This window comes from Gymnoscopelus braueri, assembly GCF_963280865.1.
Source record: "Gymnoscopelus braueri genome assembly, chromosome: 11".
Lineage (NCBI taxonomy): Eukaryota > Metazoa > Chordata > Actinopteri > Myctophiformes > Myctophidae > Gymnoscopelus > Gymnoscopelus braueri.
Window position 1 is genome coordinate 36,982,112 of NC_137613.1, and position 5,000 is coordinate 36,987,111.

The 5,000-nt window shown below is 48.4% G+C and overlaps 1 protein-coding gene across 1 annotated transcript in view; it reads right to left on the reverse strand.

The window, feature by feature from the left end:
- dync1i1a (dynein cytoplasmic 1 intermediate chain 1a) overlaps nucleotides 1-5,000 on the reverse strand; it is a 92,865-nt gene that overhangs the window by 58,066 nt on the left and 29,799 nt on the right. The gene's annotated exons all lie outside the window — the stretch shown is intronic.

Consider the following 5,000-nt stretch of genomic DNA (forward strand, 5'->3'; position numbering starts at 1 on the left):
TGAATTATAGTATAGAGATATACTTCATTGACTGGACTCCCCCGAGGGCTCTACAATAGGTTCGCTACTTTTTCCCCTCAACATCAAATCTCTTTGCCAAAAATAGGCGATCTACAAGCTCAAAACAAGTCGCGTTCTGACACGTTGTGATGTTGTAGATATGCTATTTTTGCAGAATGTTCGCCCCCAGAATAGGGACACTAGGGATCATGTGGTTAAGTAGCACAGAAGTAGATGGAATTTGCATACAGCTCCCAGACTACATCATACAGCCTACATATGGCTGCAGATCAGTGGGAACAAGCCCACGCCCACCTCCCTGCCTCACATGGACCACATGTGTAACCATGCTCCTCATCGCACAGGAAATGAACACACACACACACACACACACACACACACACACACACACACACACACACACACACACACACACACACACACACACACACACACACACACACACACACACACACACACACACACACACACACACACACACGCAAAACAGCAGGAAGTGCCTCTGAGTGGTCTGCCTGCTCCGCTCTCTCCCTCACCTTTGACCCTGAGCAAAGAGATCCATTGGGGTCTATGTATGCGTTTGAGTGAGTGAGTGAGAGAGGGTGTGTGTGTGTGTGTGTGTGTGTGTGTGTGTGTGTGTGTGTGTGTGTGTGTGTGTGTGTGTGTGTGTGTGTGTGTGTGTGTGTGTGTGTGTGTGTGTGTGTGTGTGTGTGTGTGTGCGTGTGTAGAGGGGGATTCCCTCCTCGTCCCATTCAATCAGACACCATAATTACCCCTGACACCCCCCTGGCTCCCTAGGGAGCAAGGACTCAGTGGATGAGGATGGAGTACACAAGCGAAGGACTACTGTCCACACACGCACCTGCTTGCATCGTTTGTCAGTGACCCCCATCTTCTCTCTCTCTCCTCTTCCCCCTCTCTCTCTCTCCCTCTTTCTCTCTTCTCTCCTCCCCTCCCTCTCTCTTGTCTCTCTCTCCCTCCCCTCTCCCCCATCTCTCCCTCTCCCCCATCTCTCCCTCTTTCCCCCTTTCTCTCTCCCGCTCTTGTCTGTCCTCTCTCCCCCAACTTTTTCTCTCTCCCTCTCTTTCTCTCTCTCCTTCTCCCCCTCCCCTCAGGCCATGTATTGGTAACCCCCATCAACCTCTCCTCCTCTCTCTCACTCCATCCCTCCCTTCCAAACAGATGGTTGGAGAACCCCCCCCCCTGCCTCCAAAGACCTCTTAACACTCTGACACCCCAACCAGACACCTGCATCCAGAATGCAAACTACCCATACATAATCACACACACACACACACACACACACACACACACCACGCACACACGCACACACACACACACACACACACACACACACACACACACACACACACACACACACACACACACACACACACACACACACAGGGTGCTAACCCCAGTGCCAGAGGTGTCAAGGGGTTAACTGGCGTGGGGTCGTGCCAACAACAGTCGCTCAGTTCAGCAAGAGGAAGTGACTACATCACAACCTCAGACATGCTAACACGCACGCACGCACGCACGCACGCACGCACGCACGCACGCACACACGCACGCACGCACGCACGCACGCACGAACAAATATATTCACAGAGCACATAATGATCATATGCATCTCTTTGAGCTCATTTATTTTTCACATATCACACGATACGCATGTTTGTGTGTGTGTGTGTGTGTGTGTGTGTGTGTGTGTGTGTGTGTGTGTGTGTGTGTGTGTGTGTGTGTGTGTGTGTGTGTGTGTGTGTGTGTGTGTGTGTGTGTGTGTGTGTGTGCCCACTTGAAAGCAAGAGAGGATTGTATAAAACAGACAGACAGTGACACGCACACACACACGTCAGGGTGTGTTTAAGTCCCTTGGCGTAAGCCCCAGGGCATTGTGAGAAGCAGTAGCTGAAGGACTCCTCATGGCACAAACTCAACTGTCCATTTATCATCAGGGTTCAGCTCTACATCATTTGTTTTGTTGCTTTTCACCCTTTTTTCTCCCCAATTTAGTAGTTATGCCAATTAATTCCTCCCCACACACATTTCCGTGTTGTCACTGCTGTTGTATCCTACTGACTCACAAGGCCATATATAACCTGCATTTCCAAGGGGTCGGATTCCAAAAAAACGCGCCCCATATTTGCATACTGGTTCCTGATTGGTGCCCCACAACTTCAGGGGCAGAGAAATCCAATCAGAACAGAGCGGGACCAGACTAATCTGACGAGGACCTTTTTTTTGTTGCAATGGCAGATTCGTCTGGTTTCCAGGCTACTGACTCACCTCCCGCCTAACACTCCCTGCTGACAGGTGCCGGATGCACCACAGTGGATTAAAACCCACAACTTTACCACTGTGCCACCCGAGCGCCCTACTGTACCTCACTAATTAATAAATATATACAGTACATACATCCAATGTGTACACACACACACACACACACACACACACACATTATATACTATATATACATATGTATACATTATATACACACATATAGTATATATTTATACTTCATTGTATAAAGGCGTAGTGCAAAAATAGCAAATAACATATCCTACATAAAACATTCCAGGTGTAGTCTTTAAGCTCTAGGTCAGATCCGGTATTGCTGGTTTGTTTGGCATTCTCTGGCCTGTATATCTATCTACAAATATCTTACATTGTATTTTCTTTTCAATAATTCTTTACGTAAAATACTACTTTTTTTTTTTTTGTTTATCCCCCGATTTTTGTAACCCATTTTTTTCACCCGGTGCCAATTTCCTAAGTGATCCTGGGCGCTACACCAGCCCTACACCAGCACTACACCAGTCCACCACAGCCTAGGGAGGCCAGGGCCGAGCTCATGCTTCCTTCTATGCATGAGAGCCAACTGACCTTCTTGTCACCTGACAGGGGGGGGTTTCCCTGGTAGGACGTAGCGCGTGGAAGGAACACGTTATTCCAACCAGTTCCCTTCCCCTCCATCAGGCGCCCCGGCTGTCATGGGGGAGGCGGTATAGCGACCAGGATTACTACACGTTTTTGTGAGGGTATTAACTACCCTAGGAGACACGGGGAGAACATGCAAACTCCACACAGAGTAGGCCCTTTCGCCAACCCCACCTAGGGTATGGGCGCTGATGACGCGGAGGAGAAGACACGCCCCCAGCGCCCACAGCGTCCCTGGCTGGAATCGAACCCAGGACCTTCTAGCTGTGAGGCGACAGCACTACCGACTGCGCCACCGTGCCCCTGTAAAATACTACTTTTAATGTATGGATTCTAAACCTGATATGGTGCAAAATAAATGAACAGGGCAAAAAAGGTTGTGGTCATGGATGTGTGATTTGCCTGGGTCCAAGTCAGCTGAAGTGATTAAAAAAACCCAGAGACTCAACAGCGTAGAAACAAGTACACTGACAAACCAAACAGGTGACACTGTAAAATCCTCAGTGTTCAACATGGACCCTCACAGGTACGCTCTTACACTCTGACCGAGGATTTCAGTGTACAGATAGGAAGTTAATCTTCTTTCAGTCTCTCTCAACTGTCTCACCAGAACAGCAAGATAGAAGAAAAAATATACTTCTGCTTCATTTACACTCCGTCGTTCGACGGTGTCACATGCTGAAAATAGTAGATCTCCAAGCTAACAACGCGTCACACACGCTTGTAGGAGCTTGTAGGGGCTTTTCACTCATCTCTCTTCTCTTTCATTCGCCAGGAGCCTTCTTCTCTCTCCCTTTTATCAAATCTATCCTTCCCTCCTCCCACTCCATAAACTAGAGAGGCTTTGAATGGCTGCAGAAATGGTTTAAAAATGGGCTTCAGAAATCGGGCCTCCGGCACCTTTCAGCACAACTACAACAGAGGCATTCAAAAATCTTGCTGAAATTAAACGTACCAGTGCACCACTGAAGCTGTATTGTATTCTATTATCAACTGTTCCATTTAATCTGTCTATAACAGAGCACCTTTAAACGTCTATTCTGTTCTATTCCACTTGACCTAACGTGACCGGTCCGCTGGCTGGAATGTGTGGTGACAGGGATGGGAGGAGCCTTGAGGGGAGAGCAGAGAGACCACATTGAGGAGCGGTCAAACCGTCAACCCGGGACCACAGGACTCTGGAGCAAGGCAGCGTGATTCATGGCCTATGGGTTCCCTCACTGTAGAAAGATGGTCCAAGTCCCATATGAAGATCCTGCTGGTGTTGTCGCCAGTAGGCCGTATATCACACAGCACTGTCACAGTCCAGACCCAAAAATATCCAGACTATTTCCGTTGAATGGAAATTTTCAAAGATACTTTGTTTTTCTTCCCCCTGTGTGCTTGTCATGAAGGAAGAGCTCTGTCGATGTCAAAGACTCTGGGGAAATGGGATTCATAGGTTACTTAAACGTAATGTAAAACACACGTGCGTGAGCACGCACGGACATGCACGCACACACACGTGCACACACACACACACACACACACACACACACACACACCCCTAAACTCATACAGAAGCACTAGGAACTGCATTTGTGCATAATCACAGTCTTGAGGTGTGCAACAGAAGAAGATACAGTATGATAAATGAAAAGAGACAATCTCACTCTCCGTGTATGTGTGTGTGGGTGTGTGTGTGTGTGTGTGTGTGTGTGTGTGTGTGTGTGTGTGTGTGTGTGTGTGTATATATATAAATATATATACAGTGTATACTGTATAGACAGACACGTTATATACAGTATATAGACAGACACAGATTTGCCTGTGTCTGTCTACACTTTTTTGTTAATGCTTTTTCTTTCCACCTGCCGCTTAATACCGTGCCGCACCACGGGGAAACACGTTAAGCGGAGTCCTCCCCCCTACACCGCTGGCGGGGGTCTGCCTTGATGAAACTCGGCTTGGGGGCTCCCGTTTTGGCTGGCTACACCCCTGGGGTAATGATATCCTCGGTAGCCCCGGGCTCGCTGCATCTGGCTGCCTCCATCTTCCCC